This window comes from Malaclemys terrapin, chromosome 24 (assembly GCF_027887155.1).
Source record: "Malaclemys terrapin pileata isolate rMalTer1 chromosome 24, rMalTer1.hap1, whole genome shotgun sequence".
NCBI lineage: Eukaryota > Metazoa > Chordata > Testudines > Emydidae > Malaclemys > Malaclemys terrapin.
Window position 1 is genome coordinate 2,795,304 of NC_071528.1, and position 26,612 is coordinate 2,821,915.

General features: G+C 53.7%; 1 protein-coding gene across 3 annotated transcripts in view; it reads left to right on the forward strand.

Moving 5' to 3' along the window:
• Positions 1-26,612, forward strand: part of FBN3 (fibrillin 3) — a 268,187-nt gene that overhangs the window by 111,190 nt on the left and 130,385 nt on the right. The window lies entirely within an intron of this gene.

Genomic DNA, 26,612 nt, shown 5'->3' on the forward strand with positions numbered 1-26,612 from the left:
TAGCTAAAGCGAGGTTGTTCCCATCACTCCAATGGTTTGCTGGGCTGTGCCTCGCTCATCTCCAGCTGTGTGGCAGGTGGCAAAGCCTTTTCGACCATCGCTGCAGCCTCACTCCCAGAAATGGCACAATACTCCAGAGGCAGGGTTCCTGCTCACAATATGGGACATTGTCCACTAATAAAAAGAAGCCATTCTATTTTAACAGCTCCCAAGAACTACGGGCAAGATTTTAATAGCAACCGCTGTACATTTGGAGTCCGCCCACGGCAGCTGTTGCTCAGAGCCGTAGAGTGGGGATTATGGTCTGGCTCAGGATCAGCCATAACTCGGAGCTGTGGGCACGGGGTGTGCAGCATACGTGTGTGCGTTCCTCGGCACAGCTGCCTCTCTCAGCTCTTTGGAAGGGTCTTTCCAGCAGCTACAGCTCTGCAGAGGAAGGGCACTCTCCTCTTCTTCAACATGGGAGTTAGGAGAGTCACGAGAGTTCCTGGCTGGAAAGGCACTAGGAGTGCTCTGTGTGCAGGTAGCTGGCTGATCTGATTGTCGGGGGCTGGTCACGTGGCTGCACATGGCCTGGCTGGGGGTGACGTGGAATGTCAGGCTGGCTGGCTCAGTGCTGGATGGGGGGTGGCCTATGCTGGGAGGCTGTGCTCAGCTGTCTCTGATTGCCTGGGCCGTTTCATGGTGTGTCCATCTGTTTACACGGGAGGTGCTTTCTGGACCATTTGCACAGACAGAAACAATTATTTATAACTGGCCTGACTGGTTTTGGACCAGAGGATCACACGTTCCTTTGGCACAAGAAGGGTAATTAAGCCAGGCCTATCAGTGGGAGGAAAGGCAGAATTTTACCCACTTCCGAAAGCCCCCCGTGCTGCTGATGTGTCTCTGACTCAGTCATCGTCAGCCATTGCTGAGTTAAATACAGAACACACTGGCTAGTAACACCCAGTGTCTTGTATCACATGGCACACTCTTCCATGCTACAATGCCAGGAGAGAGCGCTGGGTAGAGTGAAAGATGGTTATTTATTGCGGTGCCACGATGCTGTAACAGCTCTTTTTATGACTGTGGCCTGACTCTAGTTTCTTGCAATCCATTCTAAGCAGCTTCTATATAGCATGCACTCCACTGCATGTCTGAGTCCCATGCACACTCCTCTAGACAGGGGGCACTCTCCCAAACCCACTTGGCTGAATTCCGGAGGGCTGGCTGTGTACCTAGCCAGCAAGGCTGCATTCCCAAAGGAATAAGCATTCATTGTCTTTTTCCAAACATCTGGCAAGTGAAAAGGAAAACAGAATGAAAGCTCCCCTGTCTTGGTTATTAAAGTTCTTTCCCATGTATCTTAATGAAACCCTGCTGGCTTCAGCTCTGCCTGCTTTGCCGTTTTAGCGAACAAATGTGATTGTTCTGCTGATGCAAGTGTCATCCCACCTAGCCCTGTTTCAGGAACTCCACATCCCTTTCATTCCTTTCCAAGGCTGTGTAGTAACCAGGATCAGAGGCGATGAACGTGCTGAAAACCAGATGTTCGACCTGGAGTTGGCTTCCAGGTGGCAGAGTTGTTTGCAATTATGGAACCATAGGCAGCTCGCAATTAAATAACCGTGTAAGGGTGGGGGCGCTGGGCACTCATGAAATAACCATAGCAGCAGTTCATGCCTGAGCCTTAGTGTGGTGAGGTTTGTACAGCACCGAGCAGAAAGAGGTCCTGATCCGTGACTGGGACTCCTAGCTGCTGCCATAATCAGGGCCGGCTCCAGAGTTTTTGCTGCCCCAAGCGGCAGGAAAAAAAAAGAAGCCGTCATCGCGATCGGTGGCAGCTCCGCCGCTCCGCTTTCTTCTTCAGCGGCAATTCGGCGGCAGGGCCTTCCCTCCAAGAGGGACAGGGACCCTCCACCGAATTGCTACCAAAGAGCCCGACGTGCCACTCCTTCCCCTTGGCCGCCCCAAGCACCTGCTTGCTCAGCTGGTGCCTAGAGCCGGCCTTGGCCATAATCATTCTTCAAGTAGAGGCAGACGTGTATTCCAAGTAGGTGTGCGCACCCCTCGCGCCGGAACCAGAGACTTGTGCCTAGCAGGAGGGGTGATGCTTGTGCCGATAGCTCCTTCCCATGCCTCGCCCCCTCACCCCTGTTCCTTCTCACCACCCATTGGCTGGAGTTAGAGCTCTGTGTGGTGAAGTCTCACAACTGCGCATTTGTTTCAGGGAGTTAAAAGTGATAGTGTTAGCGGCTGTGCTTCCCGGGGTGCCCTCCCTGGGCTCATGCATTGCCCTGCGTGTGGAGTGGCGGTTCCCACCAGTGACCCTGACAAGCCACTCTGGCTCTGTCTGGGCAAAGCCCACCCTAAGGACGGCCGGGCAATCTGCAGATCGTTCAAGAAGTGGACGGGGGAGGTGCGGAGCCTTCGCCTCAAGCAGCACCTGCTTGAGCAGCCCATGAGGCCTGACCCAGAACTGAGTCTTCCTGTGCCACAGACCACCCCCCAGCTTGGAGAGCTCTGCTGCCTCCTGTTCCAGCACAGGAGTCTTCTCTGTTGTGCCAAAGAAGAGATCACATAAGACCGACTGGGAGCGCTCCAGGTCGCAGGTGACTCTTCTGCCTCCTCGAAGAAGAGCGCAGACCGGCACGGGCCTGGCTCCAGCATGCGGGATGGCACGGGTGCCTGTGACCCTTCCTCGGTCCTGGGTAGGGAGGGCAGACACCCTGTACCATCGACTCCAGTTCCGGCCTCTGGGCGTCTATTGAGTTTGGCACTGGTGGGAATGATGCTAGTGCTCACAGTGTCGGTGGTGGCAGCATACCAGGCTGGGGAGGACCTACTCTGCCTTTTGGTCCCGTCCTCACCACTGGTCCAAGACTTTGTGAGGCTGGCACCCACGATGGCCGTGCTGTGGAAGTCTCAGCACTGCACCATGAAGCACCCCTCCCTGGGGTCAGTATGGATACAATACTGGAGACAGGACAAGGTTCTTCTTTAGAGGCTTTTAAGGTCAGGCTTGATAAAGCCCTGGCTAGGATGATTTAGTTGGGGTTGGTCCTGCTTTGAGCAGGGGGTGGGACTAGATGACCTCCTGAGGTCCCTTCCAACCCTGAGATTCTGTGATTCTTTGATTCTTCAGTACCAGGCTCTTCCTCGGCACTGAACAATCGACACAGCAGATGGTTCCATGGAGGCTGTCAACGTCGAGGCACTCCGGTCCCATGCGGGTGCTCCAGTCCCAGAGTTTGCACCGGATGGACCATGCCTGCAGCACTGACCATTTCGACATTGGTGGTGCCGACTACATCGGGAGCGTCAATTCCGACCTCGGTCTAGGCTATGGATGAGTCGGATCGCCTGTTGGCTCCCTCTGGAGTCACCCCTCTCATGTCTCTGAGGTCCCGGGACTCCTCTGCTTCAGAGTCAGGTTCCTTGTCCTCCTGCTCCACTTCACCTGGGGGAGTCTGGGGGCCATCAGTAGACCAGTACAACTACCAGGGTTAGCATGCGGCCCAAGGCGTGGATGGAGGCCCTTGGCCTGGTGCCTACTGGCCACCAATGCTTTACCCAGGCCAGTGGCTCCCTTGGGCTCAGTGGGAAGCTCCTCGCTCCCGGAGGTCTCGCTTATCGTCCAACTCAAAAGTGAAATTGCCTCCTTGTGTAGTATTGGGGGCTGCAGATCAGTTGCAAGTTCAGATGCCCACAATTCTCCTTCCTGTGGAGCCCCCAGAGTTTCCCCATCCAGAGACACTGCCCCAGGAGCAGGATCTGCCTCTGGCCCAGCCAACAGCCTTGTCCTCATCCCCAATGATGTGGTGTTGCCTGGTTCATCCTCCCTTCCATCCTGGAGGACTTCAAGGCACACCGGGACCTATTATGTCAGGTGGCCTTATCCGCGATTATTCAGATAGAGTCTCTCCAGGAGAATATCAGTAAACTTGTGGACATTCTCCAGCCCACTATCCCTGGAAGAGTGGCCCTCCTGATAAATGAGGCACTCCTTGAGCTCTTTGGTGGCCAAGTGCTTGGAGAAGCGCTCTTTTGTGCTGGTACAGGGATATGAGGGGGTTTATTCCTATCCGGCCCCAAACTGCCTGGTGGGCATGGCGGTCAATGACAGAGCCTGTCAGGGCACATTAAAGTCTTCCCCCAAAGACAGAGACTTGAAGCACCTGTACCTTTTGGACAGAAAGCTATACACCTCCTCTTCACTACACAGGAGGATCGTGAACCAACCAGCTTTGTTGGCTAAATATGACTTCCTCAACTGGTCAGCTGTGGCCAAATTTGAGGAGCAGTTACCTGAGGCTTCTCAGGATGAGTTTGGGGCGTTTGTCACAGAGGGCTGCTTGGTGGCTAAAACATCTTTGCAATCTGCCCTTGATGTGGCTGAGCCTTCGGCCAGGGCTGTGGCTTTGGTAATGACTATGAGGAGGGCTTCCTGGCTCCAGACCTCAGGGATTGTGCTGGGTGTCCAGCAAGCAATTGAGGACTTGCCTTGTTTTCGGACAAGACTGATGAAATCCTTTAAGGATTCAAGGGCTACCTTAGAGTCTCTGGAGGTGTATACTCCACATGCGCAGAGATGCCATTGTGGAGTGCAGCAACAGCAGCCGTTCAGGATGCAGCACCCCTTTGTGCAGCCCTTCCCCTGAGACAGCGAGAGTCGAGACTACCCCCGGAAGAGGGATAGGTCTCACAGGAGGAAGCACTCAAGCTTGGGGCCTGGCCACTCTGTGCCTATTTGGATTTGTTGGTCCAGAGCACTGTTCCAGTTCTTCTTCCTCCCTGGTCACCCTCACATTCCTGTGAGGAAAGGCTGGCCCACTTTTACAATGCCTGGGTCTCGATTACCTTCGTCATCCAGTTCCTGTCCCTACTGCTCTTCAGGGACCCCTCTGATGAGACACTGCTCTTTGAGAGGGCCAGCTCTCTGCTAGTGTGGGGAGCAGTGGCGGAGGTTCCGTGAGAACACTGTGGTTACAGGCTCTACTCCCAGTATTTCCTGATACCAAAATCCAAGGACGGAATGAGGCCCATCCTCAACCTCTGTACACTAGATGTTAGACGCTGTCTAGCCTTCTAACTGAACAGTTTCTTTCTTCGCTTCACCTGTTCATATCACATGTGGGCTGCATGAAGGGACCAGCAGGCTCTGCACAGACCATCTGTAATCAGATAATATCTTGCATCAAGACTGCCTGTGAGATAGCATCGGCCATGCCGCCTCAGCAGATACAGGCACTAGAGTGCAGGCAACATCAGTGGCATTCCTCAATGACATTTCCATATTGGACATTAGCAGGGCAGCCTGTATGTAGTGCTCATCCATACATACATTTACGGACCATTATGCAATCACTGCTTCTTCCAGACTGGATGCTAACATTGGAAGAGCAGTCCTGGGATCTGTGCTCAGGTAGACTCCGTGCCCCACCTCCGGATTGGGGACTGCTCACTAGACACCTACTTGGAATATATTTCTGCAACTCCTCGAAGAAGAAAAAGAAATGTTTAATTACTGTAACTGTGGTTCTCTGAGATATGATGCAAACATAATTTCCACAATCCACCTTCTGTGTTTTAGAGTCTTCCCCTGGACATTCCCGATTGCCTTCTATGATGAGATAACTGGCTCTGTGGCTATGGGGAAAGCGGTGGACGTGATACTTCTTCTTCGAGTGATTGTTCACGTCCATTACACATTAGGTGTGCGCGCGCCGCGTGCACGGACGTCGGAAACTTTTTCCCTTAGCGGCTCCCGTCGGGCCGGCGGGGCCCCCACCTTCCCGCCAGAGCGGCGCCCCGCTCCAGGGTATATATATCCCTGCCGACCCGACCCCTCCAGTTCCTTCTTACCGTCGGTGGCGGCATTGGAACAACTCTGTCTCTCGTCTGAGAGTGTCCCTTAGCACATTAGAGTTATCTAGCAGTTATCAGTTAGTTGTGTAGTGTTTAACCAGTAGTTAACGGCTCATTAGAGTACTTAAAGTTCCTGCTGGGGTTGTTTGTTCAGCCCCGGCACCGGCCCCGGGCGGTGGGGTATGCCACACGCCCAGGGTTTTAAGGCCTGTGCCACTTGCCGCAGGCCTATACCATTGAGCGACCCCCACGCTTCGTGTCTTCGTTGCCTGGGGGAGGCTCACCAGAAGGAGCGCTGCAAAATCTGCAAGGCCTTTAAGCCCAGAACTAAAAAAGAGAGGGACTTTCGCCTTAAGCAGCTGCTCATGGAGACGGCGTTACAGCCCTCCACTTCGACGGCACCGTCTGCCTCCGTGCGGAGCGCCCCGGCTTCGGTGCGGGAACCGGCGCCGGCGGGTCACCCGAAGACCGCGGCACCGACCCAGCGGGGAAGTGCACGACGCCGATCGTCTTCGCCGGCAAAAGTGAAGGGCCAACCTAAGGCCCGAGGTCGCTCCCCGCACAAGAAGGCGGCACCGGTAAAGACCTCGAGTGCCCCTAAGGCCGACACGGCCTCATCACGGACCCCGGTAGTGGCTCCGGCGCCGAAGGGCCCGTCGAGCCCCGGGATGAGCGCGTCGAGCGAGGATGCAGGGCTGGAGGAACTGGTGGAACAGCCCTCCACTCCGGACACGTTTGAGGCAGCTAAGGACCTCATTGCCTTGTCCGTCGAGGCCCCGGCACGCGCTGAAGGCGCCCCGCCTATGCTGCCGCGCAGAGGCAAGCCGGCGATGGTGCGCCCACCACGGTCGCCGTCTCGGCACCGTTCCAGGGACCGGTCCCGGTCGAGCTCCGCCTCGGTGGACTCCCGGTTGCCCTCGGCGCAAGAAGCACCGCAGCAGTCGGGCTTCAACAAATGGCCGGCACCGACTCAGCAACCGAGCACGAGTCGGCACCGCGAAGCATCGGCGGCTCGTTACCCGAGGCCGACCAGCCGTAGCCGTTCCCGCGATCACCGGTACCGTTCCAGGTCCAGGTCGACGAGGCGCCATTCCAGGTCCTGGTCGCGGAGGCGCTACTCCCCAAGACCGGACCGGCACCGTCCCACGGCCCCACCGTGGCCTTCCAGGTCACCGTCCGTGGTCTCGGGGACTGACTCAGACCGATACGGCGGCTATGCCCGTAGGTCACAAGCCAGCAGGGACTACGGTCAGTCACAATGGGGCCAGCCGAGCCAATGGCCATTCTGGACACCCTGGGCCTACCACCAACAAGAGCCCCCATCGGGAGCCTTGAGATCCGGGCCATCCCGGTACCGATCCCGCTCCCCGCGGCACCGTCCGCCATCGTATAGGGAGGCAACGGTCTCTAGACCACCGGAGCGGGAAGGAGTGGACTCGGCACCGAGTACGGTACCGTCCCAATCCCACGCGGCGGGTCAGGCCGCAGAGGAGCAATTGGCTGATGCCGGATTGCAGGACAATGAGGATGGGCAGAAGGCCCCGACCTCTTCCTCCTCGCCAGATGAGGCGGTAGCGGGCACACTGGTGTCCGGCCCTCCCCCGATTGACCATCGGGCACACCAAGACCTGCTTCGCCGGGTAGCCCTCAATCTGGGCTTGCAAGCGGAGGAGACCATAGAGCAGGACGACCCCATTGTCGATATCCTGAGCCCAGAGGGCCCCTCCAGAGTCGCTCTCCCGATTATACGGGCAGTACAGTCCAACTATAAGACGGTGTGGCAAACACCGGCCTCCAGTGCGCCAACTGCAAGGGGAGTGGAGAGGAAATACTTCGCCCCATCTAGAGGGTTTGACTTCCTCTTTCTACATCCGTCCCCCTGTTCGCTGGTGGTCTCGGCGGTCAACGAAAGGGAGCGACATGGCCAGCAAGCTCCTGCCCCCAAGGGCAAGGAAGCTAAGAGATTGGACCTATTTGGGAGGAAAGTCTATTCATCGGGGGGCCTGCAACTGAGGATCGCCAATCAGCAGGCGATTCTAAACAGGCATAATTTTAACTCTTGGGCATCAGTCGCCAAGTTCAAGGACTCCCTCCCACCTGACGTGCATCCGGAGTTCACGGCCTGGTGGACGAGGGAATGGCAGTGGCCAAGACCTCTTTACAGGCCGCACTGGACTCAGCCGACGCTGCGGCTAGAACAATCGCGTCGGGAGTCGTGATGAGGCGTTCGGCGTGGTTGCAGGCTTCAGGTCTCCCGCCGGAGGTGCAGACCACGCTGCAGGACCTCCCGTTTGAAGGTTCGGGCTTGTTTTCCGACCAGACGGACGCCAGGCTACATAGCCTTAAGGACTCACGAGCGACCCTTAAGTCGTTGGGTATGCACACGCCGGTAACGCAGCGTAAGCCCTTCAAACCCCAGCCGCCGCAAAGGCATTACCACCCTCGGCCCCGACACGAGCCTTACCGCCGTCGAGGCAGGGATAACAGGCGGAGACGTAACAATACGCCTAACCAGGGCCAGAATCACGGCCAGGGCAAGCCGCAGCCGGGAAATAAACCAGGCTTTTGAAGCTACGCCCGAGGACAGCGTACCACTTCATATACCGGATCCTCCTTTGGTTTTCAAGGACCGTCTGTCCCAATTCTACCGGGCCTGGTCGCGCATAACATCGGACCGCTGGGTCCTGCGCACAGTGAAGGCGGGCTATACCCTCCAGTTTTCCTCGCCCCCTCCCTGCCATCCCCCTTCCCCGTCCCTCTTCAGGGACCCTTCTCACGAGCAACTCCTCATACAGGAGGTACAGACCCTTCTCGCTGCAGGAGCAGTAGAAGAGGTCCCTCTGGACCTAAGGGGAAAAGGATTCTATTCCAGATACTTCCTGATCCCCAAGGCGAAAGGGGGCCTCTGTCCTATCTTGGACCTGCGCGATCTAAACAGGTTTCTGATCAAAGCGCGCTTCCGTATGGTCTCCCTTGGAACTATTATCCCATCCCTGGATGCGGGGGATTGGTATGCTGCCCTCGATATGAAAGATGCCTATTTTCACATCGCAATCAATCCGGCCCACAGGCGTTTTCTGCGCTTCGTCGTCGGACAGCGCCATTTCCAATTTACTGTCCTGCCCTTCGGCCTGGCGTCAGCTCCACGGGTGTTTACAAAGTGCATGTCCGTGGTAGCAGCCTTCCTTCGAAAAAGAAGGATGCGTGTGTTCCCGTACCTGGACGATTGGCTACTCGCGGGCAGGTCGGAGGCCGAGGTCCGATCTCACGTGACGCTGGCCTTGCAGACGTTCGACAAGCTCGGCCTCCGGGTCAACGTGCCGAAATCCACGTTAGTCCCCACACAGAGGCTGGACTTCATAGGTGCTACCCTGGACTCGGTAACCGCGCGAGCGAGTTTACCAGAGGCACGGTTCATGTCAATTCACGGGGCCGTAAGCTCGGTCCAAAAATTTCCCACGACAACGGCAAGGTGTTGCATGCAGCTTCTGGGGCATATGGCAGCTTGCACGCACGTGGTCAGACATGCCCGGCTGAGACTCCGGCCTTTACAGTTGTGGTTCGCCCACACGCATCGCCCCAACAGAGACCCATTGGATCAAGTAGTCACGATCCCGAACCAGGTGCTCAGCTCACTACGCTGGTGGCTCGATCGCCAGCAGGTATGTGAAGGGATCCCCTTTGCTGCCCCACAACCCACTCTGACGTTAGTGACAGACGCATCAGACATGGGCTGGGGGGCGCACCTGGGGGAACTGCGGACCCAAGGGCTGTGGTCCGGAGAGGACAAGCTGCTTCACATCAATCTGAAGGAGCTAAGAGCGATTCGCCTCGCCTGCCAGACCTTCCACGCCTTCCTAAAAGGTCACAGCGTGGCAGTCCTGACGGACAACACTACTGCCATGTTCTATATAAACAAGCAGGGCGGGTCCCGGTCTTCTCCCCTCTGTCGCGAGGCACTCCAATTATGGAACTTCTGTATAGCCCATGCGATACACCTCATCGCGACGTATCTTCCGGGAATTCAGAACGGCTTAGCAGACCGCCTCAGCCGATCCTATCGAATGCACGAATGGACACTGAGAGGAGACGTCCTGCATTCGATCTTCCGGAAGTGGGGGTTTCCCCGGGTGGATCTATTCGCCACCAGGGACAACAGCCAATGCCCTCAGTTCTGCTCGTTCCAGAACCTCAGCCCGGGATCATTAGCGGATGCTTTCATGATCCCATGGGGAGGGAGCCTAAAATATGCCTTCCCTCCATTTCCACTTATACACAAGGTTCTTCTCAAGACCCGCAGGGACAGGGCAACGATCATACTTATTGCCCCGGCCTGGCCTCGCCAGCATTGGTTCACGTCCCTGCTGGAACTGTCCGTAGCCGATCCAATCACCCTTCCCCTCCATCGCGACCTAGTCACGCAAGACAAAGGTCGCCTACTCCACCCGAACCTGTCTTCGCTTCATCTCACGGCATGGTATCTCTCTGGCTGAACGATGCAGAACACAGGTGCTCTCACCAGGTTTAGCAAATCCTCCTTAATAGTAGGAAGCCCTCTACAAGGGCAACATACCTGGCAAAGTGGAAAAGGTTCTCCCACTGGTGTGAGCCTCAACGCATACAGCCTTTACAGGCCTCGGTTCCGTCCATCTTGGACTATTTACTGCACCTCAAGAATCAAGGGCTTGCGCCCGCCTCTATTAGAGTTCACTTAGCCGCTATTTCGGCTTTCCATCCGGGAGAGTTGGGAGTGTCAGTATTCTCCAACCCCACAGTGGCCCGATTCCTCAAGGGGCTGGAAAGGGTGTTTCCCTACTCACGCCCGCCGGTTCCGACGTGGTCTCTGAACCTAGTCCTAAATAGACTCATGAGTCCTCCCTTTGAGCCCCTGGCCACTTGCTCCCTCACGCACCTCTCGTGGAAGGTGGCGTTTCTCGTGGCCATCACGTCGGCCAGAAGGGTATCGGAATTGAGGGCCCTCTCGTCGGAACCACCCTATACGGTGTTCCATAAAGATAAGGTGCAACTTAGGCCGCACCCCAAATTCCTCCCAAAGGTGGTGTCACAGTTTCACATGGGGCAAGACATTTGCCTCCCGGTGTTTTTCCCAAAACCCCATACGGATCCTCACCACCGCAGCCTACATACCCTGGATGTCCGAAGGGCGTTGGCATTTTACCTGGAGCGGACCAGGTCGTTCCGCAGAACACCCCAGCTGTTCATTGCGATTGCGGAACGTATGAAAGGCTTGCCTATCTCGACACAGCGCTTGTCGGCATGGATTGTGCATTGCATACGCACTTGTTATGAGCTCGCCAATGTTCCGGCCCCGGAGATCCGGGCCCATTCGACTAGAGCCCAAGCGTCCTCAATGGCCTACTTGGCGCAGGTCCCGATCCAGGAGATCTGTAAGGCAGCCACCTGATCGTCCATACACACGTTCACAGCCCATTACGCGATCCATCATCAGACCAGAGAGGACGCGATGGTCGGCCGGGCTGTGTTACAGTCAGTTGTACCTTGACTCCTACCCACCTCCAATGGTAAGCTTGGGAATCACCTAATGTGTAATGGACGTGAACAATCACTCGAAGAAGAAAGAACGGTTACTTACCTTCTGTAACTGTTGTTCTTCGAGATGCGTTGTTCACGTCCATTACACTTCCCACCCTCCTTCCCCTCTGTCGGAGTCTCCGGCAAAAAGGAACCGGAGGGGTCGGGTCGCCAGGGATATATATACCCTGGAGCGGGGCGCCGCTCTGGCGGGAAGGTGGGGGCCCCGCCGGCCCGACGGGAGCCGCTAAGGGAAAAAGTTTCCGACGTCCGTGCATGCGGCGCGCGCACACCTAATGTGTAATGGACGTGAACAACACATCTCGAAGAACAACAGTTACAGAAGGTAAGTAACCGTTCTATCTTGACTTTAGCAAAGCTTTTGATACACTCTCCCACAGTATTCTTGCCAGCAAGTTAAAGAAGTCTGGATTGGATGAATGGACTATAAGGTGGATAGAAAGCTGGCTAGATCGTTGGGCTCAACGGGTAGTGATCAATGGCTCAATGTATAGTTGGCAGCCAGTATCAAGCGGAGTGCTCCAAGGGTCGGTCCTGGGGCCGGTTTTGTTCAATATCTTCATTAATGATCTGGATGATGGGATGGATTGCACCCTCAGCAAGTTCGCAGATGACACTAAACTGGGAGGAGTGGTAGATATGTTGGAGGGTAGGGATAGGGTCCAGAGTGACCTAGACAAATTGGAGGATTGGGCCAAAAGAAATCTGATGAGGTTCAACAAGGACAAGTGCTGAGTCCTGCACTTAGGATGGAAGAATCCCATGCACTGCTACAGACTAGGGACCAAAGGGCTAGGCAGCAGTTCTGCAGAAAAGGACCTGGGGATTACAGTGGACAAGAAGCTGGATATGAGTCAACAGTGTGCCCTTGTTGCCAAGAAGGCTAATATTGGGCTGCATTAGTAGGAGCATTGCCAGCAGATTGAGGGACGTGATTATTCCCCTCTATTTGGCACTGGTGAGGCCACATCTGGAGTATTGCATCCAGTTTTGGGCCCCGCACTACAGAAGGGATGTGAACAAATTGGAAAGAGTCCAGCTGAGAGCAACAAAAATGATTAGGGGGTTGGGGCACATGACTTATGAGGAGAGGCTGAGGAAACTGGGGTATTTAGTCTGCAGAAGAGAACAGTGAGGGGAGATTTGATAGCTGCTTTCAACTACCTGAAAGGGGGTTCCAAAGAGGATGGAGCTCGGCTGTTCTCAGTGGTGGTAGCTGACAGAACAAGGAGCAATGGTCTCAAGTTGCAGTGACGGAGGTCTAGGTTGGATATTAGGAAACCCTATTTCACTAGGAGGGTGGTGAAGCACTGGAAATGGGGTACCTAGGGAGGTGGTGGAATCTCCTTCCTTAGAGGTTTTTAAGGTCAGGCTTGACAAAGCCCTGGCTGGGATGATTTAGTTGGGGTTGGTCCTGCTTTGAGCAGGGGGTTGGACTAGATGACCTCCTGAGGTCTCTTCCAACCCTGATATTCTATGAATCTAGGATTCAGTATGAGGGAATTGGCTGAGGGTGGGCGTGTCTTCAGGCATGAGGCACAAGTGCCGCACCTCTGCAGGTACTGCTAGGCAAAGGCTCCAGCACTCAGGGCACGCGCTTACCTACTTGGAACACACGTCTGCATCCCACCTCGAAGAGCCACAGTTATTGTAAACAATCGTTTCTGATGATGTCTGTTGTGCTGCTGCATGTCTCCTAATTCAGGGAAATGTGCATTGCTGCTTTAGTGACACTTTAGGAAAGGGGCATTCACCACTGTCCTCGGGCCCCATAATCTGCCCTTTTCCTCACTAGTCCAGGATGTAAAAGCTAACGTCTGTCTGGGTGGGATCATGCACCATTATTCTGCAGTGACAGCGTATGCAGATCATGACCTGTACCAAAGTTAGCTCTAACCTAGGGAGAGCTGGCAGCACCCCAGCACAGGAGATAGAGGTTCCTATTTCTATCACAGCCTTTACGGTGGAATCACATCTGTTCTAGGGGACGTTAAGTTTGGAGCGTTGTGTTAAGAGATGGTACAAGCTGTCTGCATGGGCTGCACTCCATCAGCCAGTGCAGTGTAGCATCAACTTTTTACACCAGGTTTCAGTTCAGGGCCCGAGGCCGCAGCTAAAGGACTGCGTAAACCACGCAAACCTGGGCCAGGTGGGATTAGAACCATGTAAAATCGGGCCCTAGCCTTAGAGCACAATCCACATAGTCCCTACGTAGTCAGTGTTGCCACATTGACTTAGAACCAGGCTAAACTACATTTGTTTCAGACATGCTGATTTCTATATCAAGACTGAGATACACAGCAATCCCCTGGCTGACTCTGCCGCCCCATGTGCGCAGGGCCTGTGCCAGGAATGCACAGGAAAGCAGCCTGTAGCAGCCGTGACCAGTTTCCCCATGAGCAGCCATAAGGAGACGAGCTGCCTTTCGAGCTAGCAGTCATTTCTTACTGCGCACCTTGTCAAAATTGCTAAAGACCCCGAAGGGGAGCCTTTCCCATGTTCTTTACCAGCCCAGATCCTGAGCTGCTCCAGTCAGGACGGGTGAGGAGAGCTGGGGTAGCCAAGGTGGGTTTAAGCCTCAGGGCTACTCTAAATGACACATGGCTGCAATGGTCCCCAAGGGACAGTTTCCCAGCCAGGACCATTGCACCGCAGCTGGGCATCCTCTGCCCCGACCCACCTTCTACATGAAGGCCAGGAGAAGAGGCAGGGTAGTGCTGGCTGGGCCATCCTGCTCCCCTCCGTGGGAAATGTTTGAGCCAGCTGCCCCGCTTCTTTGTGCCACAGTAGCTGTGTGAAAGGGCTGGGGTGGAGTCCAGGATCTCGCCCATGATTCCTGTTACAGTGGCACCTAAAATGCACAGGAGCTAGTGCAAACACATAGAAAGGTACCGGCCCAAAGAGCTCTCTGCATGCTGGGGTGGGTGTGGAGAAAGGGCAGTCTGGCCCGGCAGACAGCTGCATCCTTTCCCAGCTGATTGCTTGGTTTGTGCAGTGCCTGGACTGGACCATGGAGCCTCAGAAAGCAGTATGTGTCCAGACAAGCGTGAACACTGCCAAAGGATATTAGTGAAAGCACCACTCTAGGCCATGATACAGCAATTTCCTCTATACAGGTTAGTTCAGGGCCTATGAGCACAAAGCTTTAAGGATTAGTCTCTTGAGTCCCTCTGCCAGCAATTCATGGTTGGTCCTTTTATCCCATTTCTCAATTTGATCTGAGACCAGCTTGCCTTAAAATGAGAATGTGGATTTCTCACATCAGGAACTACTGGGGATCTCTTGAATCCCTCTGCTAAATTCTTCTCCTGTCCACAGGATTAGGCTGTCCTGCATTTTCTGCATACAGGATTCCTCCTGGGAAGAAGAGTTAGCAGGTGGGATTGTGACTGCACCGAAGGTCAAAGCATGCGCCAGTTTGCCTGATGATGGAATTAGGTCTCCTTCATTAATGCACCAGCATTTGCCACTAATCTGCGGTGGACCTTGTGTTGATAGGAGAAGGCAGGAGGTGAGATAGTGCAGCTAGCAGGGACATGATGGTAGTTACATCTTAGCACAAATACCACCTGGAACAGCAGCTTCTTTCTCAATCCCTGAACCCCTGTGTGATAAGGATGTTTTTATTATTCACGATCGCCTGCACTCTTAGCCCAGAGAGACCCACTGGGTGTCTTTGGCCATCTCAGGCACACTGCCGGGGCAGAAGGGGCTGCACTGCAGCCAGACACCGTGGGAGGGATTCTGGTTGTGCCCTGATCAGAGGAGCCAGGGATTGGGGAAAGGAGAGGTGCTGGGATGCAGGAAAATCCCATTATTCCTCAATCTGAGCTGGACCCAAGCCATCAAGCTTGGAATTCAGCCAAACTTTCTCCAAGTTCAGGGGTTCAGAGCCAGGGCTGTGGGCCCAGCTTCTCTCTAATAAAAAGCTCCCTGGGGATAACTGTTTGTATTATGCTTTGTTGTTGATTTATTTGGTAGCACCTGGGGCCCCAGTCAGGATCTGGGCCCCCTGAGCATGGTGCTCACAAACACATGGAGAGATGCAGCAAAGGAAGGGACGGGGGTGCCAATGAGGATGGTGAGAGGCCCTACCCTTCATCCCTTAACCAGCCTTTGAAGAGTCAGGGCTGCCCTAGGACATATCAGACAAAGGCAACAGAAGAGCAGCATTTGCTCCACAGCTAGATGCCCAGTACTACGCTCTGGGGAATTTGTGAAAGCAGAGGAGTGTCTTGCTGTTGGGAAGGAGGGGGAGCTGGCTTATGAGGAAAGATTAAAGGAGCTAAGTGAGTCTAGTATCAGGGGGTAGCCGTGTTAGTCTGTATCCACAAAAACAATGAGGAGTCCGGTGCACCTTAAAGACTAACAGATTTATTTGGGCATAAGCTTTCGTGGGTAAAAAATAGGGTGACCAGACAGCAAATGTGGAATATCGGGACGGGGGTGGGGGGTAATAGGAGCCTATATAAGAAAAAGACCCAATAATCAAGACTGTCCCTATAAAACTGGGACATCTGGTCATCCTAGTAAAAAACCCACTTCTTCAGTTGCATGGAGTGAAAATTACAGATGCAGGCATAAATATACTGGCACATGAAGAGAAGGGAGTTACCTTACAAGTGGAGAGCCAGTGTTAACAGGGCCAATTCAATCAGGATGGATGTGGTCCACTCCCAATAATTGAGGAGGAGGTGTCAATACCAAGAGAGGGAAAATTGCTTTTTTAGTGAGCCAGCCACTCCCAGTCCCTATTCAAGCCCAAATTAATGGTGTTAAATTTGCAAATGAATTGTAGTTCTGCAGTTTCTCTTTGAAGTCTGTTTTTGAAGTTTTTTTTGTTGTATGGCTACTTATAAATCTGTTATAGAATGTCCAGGGAGATTGAAGTGTTCTTCTACTGGCTTTTGTATGTTACCATTCCTGATGTCCGATTTGTGTCCATTTATTCTTTTGCGGAGGGACTGTCCGGTTTGGCCAATGTACATGGCAGAGGGGCATTGCTGGCACATGATGGCATATTTCACATTATTAGATGTGCAGGTGAATGAGCCCCTGATGGTGTGGCTCATGTGGTTGGGTCCTCTGATGCTGTCGCCAGAGTAGATATGGGGACAGAGTTGGCAATGGAGTTTGTTACAGGGATTGGTTCCTGGGTTAGTGTTTCTGTGGTGTGGTGTGTAGTTGCTGGTGAGTATTTGCTTCTGGTTTGGGGGCTGTCTGTAAGCGAGGACTGGCCTGCCTCCCGAGGTCTGTTAGAGTGAGAGATCATTTTCCAAGATAGGTTGTAGATTGTTGATGATGTGCTGCAGGGGTTTTAGCTGGGGGCTGTACATGATGGCCAGTGGTGTTCTGTTATTTTCATGTGTCAGTATATTTATGCCTGTATCTGTAATTTTCACTCCATGCATCTGAAGAAGTGGGTTTTTTACCCACGAAAGCTTATGCCCAAATAAATCTGTTAGTCTTTAAGGTGCCACCAGACTCCTCGTTTTTTATGTGAGTCTAGGTTTGCCATGTGACTCCGAAGTATGTGCATGTGCTGGGGGAAGGGCACAGCTTCGACCTTCCCATGTGCTAGCACCCAAGGAGACAGAGGAATTAGTGGGGGTGGCACAGAAGGGTGTAACTGGGAGCAATGGGATAAAATGAAGAAGTGGACCATTTAAGCTGAATATCTGGAAAGGCGTCCTGGCAGTGAGATCTATGTCATGTTGTAGAAAAGTCTCCCAAGAGCCGTGATAGAAGCTCCACTGGTTGAGACATTTAAAACTAGCCTGGATCACGCCCTAGAAAATACACTGCAGGCACCTCGACTGGCTAGCATCCTTGGGGTGGGCTCATTGATAGATTAAGGCTTTTCCATCTGTGATTTTGATCATTCTCTGAGGGGAGCCAATAGCTGCACTTCTGTCCTTCATAGCCCTTTCGTATTGAACAGCCTTAAGGCTAAAGCAGTCCCTGTTCGCATCATCAGTCAGTGAGCCATGGAATGCCAGTGCTTCCGTGGGATGCTGCTCAATGCCCCAGCTGAAATATCCAGAATTGCATCAAGATTCAAAGGGAGAGGCTGTGAACTGAGCAAAGCGAGAAATATCAGATGGACGGGTTCAGCCTGCTCTCCGCACAAACCTTTGTTCTTCAGATCAGTAGGTTGCACTGGTGTGGATCAGTTAGTATGGGGGATAGGTCAGTCACTCGCTGGGCTAACTTCTCATTTTGCTCTGATTTTTATTACTTTTTTTAGGTTACCATATATCAGCCATCACTCCGATTCCAAAAGAACCACGTGCCAGCTCTTTTGTCACCAATGGACAAGATTCCCAATTTCCTAGTGAAGACAAAGTTCTGTTTTCTGTTCTGTTAACTCTCATTCATGCTTCTAAAGTGGAGTGAGCTTTTCTGTGTTGCCTGAATCTTTTCCATGAACAGACAGTCTGTTGGCCCATTTTCCTAGAGAATGGAACACGATAGCCCTTTTATTAGCATGTTTTCAATTTTCTTACAAAATGTCCACAGAAGGATTCATTGTTTGGGTCTATTCAAAGCTCATTTCCATGGATCTGGTGTGGCTTGGAAGGTCCCATTAATCTTCTCTGTGGTTTCTTTGTGCTCGCTGTAAGGGAAAGGCGGAAAGTCCCGTGAGCTGCACGAGAGGCGGCTGCTGAGCCAGGACCTCCACTACGGGCCCCAAAGACATTTCCCTGCTAGGTTTTGGCTTGTTTAACACAATGGAAAGGTGGGGTTGGGACGTGACTGTGGGCAGCTGAGCCGCACAGACTTTGCCGACTGCTACTCTGCAGCCCTTGGCTTCCAGCATTTTCTGCCTTAAATGATCAGGCCAAGTGCAAGCCAGCGAAACGGAGACTGGGTCCAACATCAACGGTTGCACTGACTTCTGCCATTGTCAGAGGTGTGAAGTGCACGGAGCATCGCTTTCCTGTTAACAGGATTGACGTAGACAGTGTGGGGATGTCAGTGCCACAGTTGGGGCAAGCTAGACAGACTCGTGCTCGCAGGCAGGGACGTCCTTACCCAGACGCAAAGTACGCAGCAGCGTAGGGCACCAGGGAATTTGGGGCACCACATTTCCTGGTGCCCTGCGTAACCGCGTACTGCTCCAGCCCCTGCTCCGCCTCTTCCCCATGGCCTCGCCCCTGCTCCGCCCCAGCCCCGCCTCTTCCCACCCCTGCTCTGCCCCAGCCCCGTCCCCACTCCCCTGAGGACTGCTGCAGGGGATGGGCTTGCACTCACCGCATGGTAAGTGGAGCGACCCGGCCCCAGCCTGCTCCACTCCCCTGGCTCCAAGGCATGCCACTGGCGAGTGCTGGGGGGCGGTTCCCCCCTGTCCCACAAGCTGGGAGCCAGGAGAGCAGAGCGGAGCGGGCTGACCTGAGAGGCGGTTTCGCCCCTTCCCCCCAGCCCTCTCCCCGCGGAGGCCTGGGGTCAGCCCCCCAGCGGAGGCCTTGGGCCCCACAGAGCCCCCCCACGTGGGGGGAGAGCTGTGTAGGGCACCAAAATGGCTAGGGACGGCCCTGCTCGCAGGGCTCAGGTTAGCATTGTGGCTCCAGCGTAGGCTTGGGCTAGCCAGCCAAGTTCAGACCAACCTGCCCCCGGGCTTGGGCAGCTGGCGTGAGTCTCCGCTGGAGTCACAACATCTGGGCGCCCCACAAGCACGAGTCTGTCTGTCTGGGAGGCTCGTTGCCAGCTGCACTGTAGACATACCATTTGGGCTGCTGGAGATCCCTGGCCAGGACTGGCCTAAGGGTGTTACCGGGAACACACATACGAGTCCGATCGTATCAGGCTCTTTCTGGGCTTCAACGCTGAGTGAATCTAACTTGGAGACCCGGGATATACAGAAGACGTCAATAATAGAGATGTGGTGGAGGAAAAAATAAAGGCTACAGAAAACTGCAGAGCTCACTAGCAAGCCTCCTTCCAGAGGCAGCTTCCTGACAGGACAGCCGTACATTTCTGCCTGACTTTTCTTCTCCACCATTCTCACCTTCACCAGCGTTTGCAGGGCAAGGGCGTTTGCAGATTCTTTTGCCCTTTGGACCGGTGGTGTCTTTCCTTGAGCACAGAACACAGCTCTCCCCACACACACCGTTTCTGGGGTCACTGATGCAGCATCATATGTTTTGATCTAACGAGATGCTTGCCTGGTGACTGGCTCTAGATCTCTGATAACAAGCCAGGAAAGAGAGCGGTGCAAACCTTTTAAATAGCTATTTCAAATAGTACAGCCAGAGTTCACTTCATGAAACTTCTGTCCTTGGAGTGTTCTGCAAATCCGAGCCAAACAGAGGCCTGTAATTAAATGCCAGGGGAGATTGACGAGATAACATCTCTTCACCCCAGAGGCCCAGGGGGTGGGGAGTGTTTTCTGTGGATTTGCACTGCTGCCTTGCTAAGTTTCAGCTGTCAGGCTCAGAGCATCAAAGAGCTGGAATTGCTGAGAGGAGAGAACACCGGAGCTCTGGAGGCGCTGGCATGAGTGTGTGTGAGCTCTAAGCACGGGGGTGGGCAAACGTTTTGGCCCGAGGGCCATATCGGGGAATCAAAATGGTATAGCGGGCCATGAATGCTCAGAAAATTGGGGTTGGGGTGTGGGAGGCGGTGCAGGCTCTGGGGTGAGGCTGGAGATGAGAGGTTTGGGGTGCAGGAGGGGGATCAGGGCTGGGGTAGGGGGTTGGGGCATGGGGAGAGGCTCAGGGGGTGCAGGCTCTGAGCGGCGCTTACCTCAAGTGGTTCCCGGAAGCAGCGGCATGTCCCTTCTCCGGCTCCTATGTGGAGGCGCAGCCAGGCGGCTCTTGACACTGCCCCATCCGCAGGCACTGCCCCTGCAGCTCCCGTAGGAGCTGAAACGGGGCCATGCCGCAGCTTTTGGCAGCCGCATGGTGTGGCCCCCCCAACCCAGCGCCCTGTACGCAGGCTGTAGTTTGCCCACCCTGTCTAAGCATCATTCTGTAGTCAAAAAGAAGCCGGGCTCAGAGGAATGCAGTTTTCCTCCCAGTATATCAGTGGACAATGCTCATATGCTGTCAGTCACACATTCTGTTGACTTATGACTGAGATAGGGGAGGTCCCATGAAAGGAATTGCGTTATTTCCACTTGGTTCCTTTGGGTTTGGAAATGCCAGCAAAGGAAACGACAGAAGTTCCTTTTCTCTCTGGTCAGACAGTGGGAAGCTTGCAGGGGGGAATGGAGGCTAGTCCTTGGACCACCTGAAATTAAACTAGGGTCTCTCAACCCTTCCTAAATGTAGAAGGGCAAACGTTTTGCAGTGCATCCATCCATCTATCTATCACCTCACCATAGCATCTCAGCGTCTGACTCCTGTCACGGAGAGCCTCACTTGTAGCATTCAGATATCTTTCCCCCTCCTTGTTGAACAACCTTAAGGGCTTAATTCTCATCTTGGGGCTTCTGGGTGCATCACAGAGATGCAGCGGAGCTTACACATTTTGGAGTTTGCAACATCGCTAGAGGTTTCCAGGACCCTGTGACCTGCGTCCTTAGGGACAGATTTCAGTTTACTATGAGCACAAAGTGGCCTTAAAACAAGTGCAGAAGGCTAGTGGAGAATCCCCCCATGCAGAACTCTCCTGGAACACAGCTGCTGGAAGCAGCCCTGCTCCCTCCTCTGCCTGCCCCTCTCCACCCCAGCATAGGGCGAATGGGAGAGCATGCCAGGGGTGTTGCTGGGGTGTGGCACAGATGGGACAGGGAGAGGAGGGGGGATCTGGAATGGAGCTCCACTGGTGTGTGTTAGGGCTGCCCTAACTTGTGCTGGAGTGGCGTGGCTCTGACTCAGCGACCAGCACCCTGCTCCCTGCATCTGCTTCTCGCAGTACGGCCAAACGCAGCTCAGATGTGGTGGAGAATCAGCAAATCTGTTCCTGGCCTGCGCTGGTGCCGATGGATCCCTAAAGGGAGCGTGGCTGGGCAGAGAGGTGCCCTTCTGAACACAGCACACCGCCATATTAGAGTCCCAAGTGCCAGCTCCCAAGACAAGGTTGTTCCGTTTATTCGGTGCAGCAGACGATGCACAGCGACTCCTCCAATGTGAAGATGCTAGGCAGATGGCTGGTATGTTCCACACAGATGGGTCCTCAAGCAGCTGTAACATCCCAGGCCAGGCAACGAGGTGTCGTGCACAGTTCAAAGGAGACATCTCCTCCTTGCACTGTCACAGGCAAAACCAGCGACTAAGGGTACATCTACACTACAGGGGGGAGTCGATTTAAGATACGCAAATTCAACTACATGAATAGCGTAGCTGAATTCGACGTATCGCAGCCGACTTACCCCGCTGTGAGGACGGCGGCAAAATCGACTTCTGTGGCTTTCTGTCGACGGCGCTTACTCCCACCTCCGCTGGTGGAGTAAGAGCGCTGATTCGGGGATCGATTGTCGCATCCCAACGGGACGCGATAAATTGATCCCCGAGAGGTCAATTTCTACCCGCCGATTCAGGCGGGTAGTGTAGACCTAGCCTCAGGCCCTGCTATGGATAGAAATGTGTCTGTGACTCAGTAGCCATCTCTAGGGACAGAACACGCAGAGTCGGGACATTTGCCTCCAGCACGGTGTCTGCCATGTCCTGGTCTATAGCACTGCTGGGGGGCTGGAGGGGCAGCCTGCATCTGTTGGATTCTAGTCTCATTTCTCCAGGTCCTTACGCTATGCCCATTCTGCTGGTGCAGTGTCTGAGTGCCTGGGGAGCCCAGGCTGGCTCTGTTGGAGACGCAGAGGAGTGAGTGTTCCTCACTGCAGAAATCTTTTTATTTTTGTAAAGTGCCTCTCCTTTTTCCAAGTTTATTAGAGAGTCCAGTCTGAGCCACGCAATTGGGGGATGGCGTATGTCTTCTCTAATCCAGTCAAGCCGATGCGATCTCCGACCCCACTCTTTGTAGGCGTGTTAATCACCACTTTCTGTAGTTCCTCATCATTTGGGTGTAGATGAACAAGCAAGTTTATACTGCAGCTGTGCCCAGCTGGTTTACAACACAGCAGGATGTGGGGAATTAAGATGCATGGTATACATGACTCTGCCTCCTTGGGTCAAAGCCATTGCTGAAACCCAGTAAAATGACTTGAGTCCAAACAACCCATAGGAGTCATAACGAAACCTTTCTCCACTGGATGAAAAGCCCCTGCCTTCATTCCCAATGCTGTGTGGGAGGTGCTGGCATCAGGGGGGAGAGAGGCAAGGACCTAGAGACTTGGCTTCTAATTCAGATTCTGATTCTGACTTGCCATGGGACCTTGGCCCCTCTGAGCCTGAATTTCTGCATCTACAAACATGGAATGCAAATGTGTACGTATAAGAATGGGTTGTTGGAAGTCCATCGCTGGTGATGATGATGATGATGATGTGATCGCGGTTCTCATATATGGCTACGCATATGACTCCTATAAGAATGGTACCAGCCTGGTAAAGTACTTGAGAGCTACAGGGGAAATTGACATTGTCATTGCTGCTGCCCCTCTCCAAGCCTCTGGGCTTTCCCCTTCCCAAGGGATGGTAAATCAGCAACCCCGCCTGGGGAATCCCCTCCAGGGCAGAGGGAGAGATCTGACCCCAGTGTGCTGAGAGACTCCTGAGAGTGCTGCTGCCATGAGGAAGGGGCCCAAGGAGCAGCACTGAAACTCTGCAGGGTTTCCTCACTGGTTTTCCGACACTAATGCACCAGGGGACTGCACTCGCTGCCTGCAGTGCAGAGAGTCTCCACCAGGAGGCGATGGAACTCTTGGCCCTCATTCTGAGTGAGCTGCTTGTTCTGTTTCATCTCCTCTTTGATCTCAACCTCCCTATGCATCCCACGGGTAGCGTTAGCTCTGCTAGCAACTGAGGGACCACAGAGATCCTGTCTTTTCCAGAGTCAACACTTTCTAGGATACAGGCCCCCATCCACTAAGTGTGATCTACATTCTTTGTGCCTACAATAAAAGCCCCCCCCTCTATGGGCGATCAGCATAATTTGAACCCTGGCCCTTCAGGTCCCCAGTACAGATCAATCGATTCCTTGACCTACAGGATTCACCTCTCCATGCCCTTTACCGGCAGTGTGGTACATTCCATCACTAAATCGTGAGTGGTCTCTGCTAATGGAACAAAACCTCCATGCCGTCATGGTAGCAGTGGCAATCCAACAGCCTGTGCCTGCTTTTGGGCAGATGTCCTTATATCCAGCACAGAGCCTAGTCTCTCTCTGCTGATGCCACCAGGCCACATGCTGCAGCACTAGGCCGGTCACATAGGAAAAGTGCTTCAGAAGGAGCAAAACTTGCCCAGTTCTTTCTTGTTAACCTCCTGCCAGCCCCAGAGGTTTATATGCAAAGCCCCTGCATTGCACAGAGCCCCTTCCTGGTCCATTCACAAACATGTGATGGTTTAAAAATACAATAAATAAAACTGCTCAGCAGAGATGACTGATTTTGCTGGCCGCCAAATCCTGAAAGTTTGGTCTCTCTGAAAGCACTTTGGCACATTCCCACCGTCTCTCATCACCCGGCCAAACTGGAGCCAGCAGCCAGTCTCTCTGGGTGCAGAACTGTCGGCTGGATTCTAGTTCCAGCTCAGCTTTGAAACACGGATTTCAGTTGTGAATAAAGGGCAAATCTACAGCCCCTCACATAGCACTCTACAGCCCCTGACCCTGGACTAGCTCTGTGCAACGTACACCCCAATGATAATGAACTAGCCTCACGTGACCTGCAGCCCCTGCTCACAGATCAGTCCCATGCAGTTTCCAGCAGTAATGCATTTTGTGAACTTTGTTGCAAACAATTGGATAATATTTGCAGTTTATGCACTCATTGTAAAGCACCTCTGTTGCTCCTGTAGCAGCCAGCGTGCTGGCATGAAGCATCTCATTGTAGGGAGTTGTTCAATTTTATTCCCTCTCCTTGCCCTTTACCTTTGTGTTCTGGCACATTATAGCCTATGGGCTCTCTGCGGGGTTCCTCTTCATTGTTTGCTTGGGTCTGCAGTGAGCTAGACTTTAGCTGGGTCATGTGTAACACTGATAGACCCTTGTTGTCGGTGGGCAGGATCAAACCTGGGGCCTCGGGGGGAGCTTAAAGCATGAGCCTCTACTGCATGAGCTAAAAGCCAACTCTTAGCTCAGGCTGTAGAGCAGACTCATTAATCTCTCTCAGGGGTCTCGGTGCCACTAGATGGCACAGAACCCACCCCCAGGAGGTGTGTGGGTTACTCATGCAGTTTATTAACACTGATCAGTAAAAAGGAAGCAATAGAATCAGACAAATATTTTTGGTTCTGCTGTTGTGGATATTAGCCGGGGGAGATCTGGAAACCTGGTGAATCTCCAGGCTCACATCCCACCAACCTCTGGAGTACACTGAGCTCCAGCACATCTGCTCTTTCCAGCTCAGCTCTTGGCTGTCAGACTCTTGCACTGGGTCAGATTATCAATTGTGGGTGGCCAAAGTTAGGAACGGGCCCCAGTACCTTTTGGCAGGTTCAGAACCGTGGGGATTCAAAGGCATAGGAAGGGAGAGGATGGTCTTGAAGCTACAGCTCAGGGTGCAGAAGCAGAAGAACTGGCTTCTGGTCCCCACTCTGCCATGGAATTTCTGGTGAACCCTGCACTAGGCACGGCCTCTCCAGGTTTGCTTTTACCCAGCCGTAGCCTGGGAGCAACATTGCCCTCTCTCTCTGGGACAGTGGGGGTTCATTCACTGATGCGTGGGGAATGCTTTGACACACTCCGATGGACATGGCTATCTTGCTGCAAGGCATGTTGAGTGTGTTTCACTATTCATGTAACAATTCTTGTTAGTCCCAGGGCCTCTGAACACCTCTGGATTTCACAGCCTCCGGATCAGCTTGCAGGCCACATTGCTGGATTCAGCTGCGAAAAGACTTGTTGCAATTTCTTTGGGGCTTGCCTTCTGTTGTCCAGCGAAAAGACGCTGACTCAGCGTTCATCACGACTCCTTGTCTAACACACACGCAGCCCAGTCCGAGGGAGCTGCAGAAAAAGAAGGGCTTGGGAGAGCTTGTGGACACACATGTCTGGCAACACCTCACAGCTGGTCCTGGTTTGGACCCTCTCCCTCACCGGCAGCATCCTGCAGTGGGGCCATAGGTCACTGATGTAGGGGCACATGTGGGGCATTACTGATCGCCCAGATTCCCAGAGGTTCTTTTCTCATGGTCTGTTCCCTGGTTTTGGAATCACTCCCTAGTACTCCCGGACAAGTGGAGGTGGACAGCACGTTTCCCTCTCCAAGTGTCTGCCTATCTAGCCATGTCCTGTCTTGTCCCTTTTGCTAACTTGCAAAAAAGTCCTTAATAGCAAAGTCTAAATACGCACTAATGGTGGCACAGCCACGGAGCAGTAAAGGTTGTTGGGAAAGAGAGTGAGTGAGAGAGACGAGTGCCTGGCACCCACTAACACTGAGAGCAGAGTGCTATACAAAACCCTTTGTGCCATCCTAGAATGGTGTGGTGCCAGTTGGGTGGGTAACCCCAGTGCTGGGTCACTGCAGGAGCCCCCAGGGCACCAGCCAGTATTCTCCCTTTTGAAGATGGTACAACAGCCACTCGGTGCCTGACTTACCTACTGGCTGGGACGGGGAGGGAGGGGTGCAGGACCATGGTTTGCCATGCCCATGGCAACGACAGCATTTGCGCAGTTGCCTAGTGGCCACAGGAGAGCGTGCGTTGGCTTTGATTCAGGATATGGGCGAGTGACTTGGCAGACACATGCACTGCCCTGTGGTGGGAGCAGCAAGCATTTTAGCAGTACGTGGAGCTGGAGGGCTGAGAAGTGCAGCGAAGCCCCTGAAGCTCGGCTATTTCCCTCAGTGGCTCTGCCTAGCTGAGCCGGAGCTCCTGGCAGGAGAGGTTTTGCAGGGGAGCCAGGAGTCTCTGCTGGCAGTCAGCCAGGAAAGCTCCAAACAGCCTTTCTCCTGACATTCCTCTTTTCTGCTCTTGGCTGAACCCTGTGGTGAAGGGCCATGCAGAATAATGGGGATGGAGGAGAGGGATAATCACAGTGTCTTGACCCTACAAAAATGTCAGCTGAAGATATCACCCAAACGGCTGGCAGAGGCCAGCCAGGGCCCCTTGGAGTGCAAGTGGCAGCCTGGAATTCCAGCTGCCTTTGGCCGAGGGGCCTCTGTATAGATCAGCAGAGAAGATGGTGCA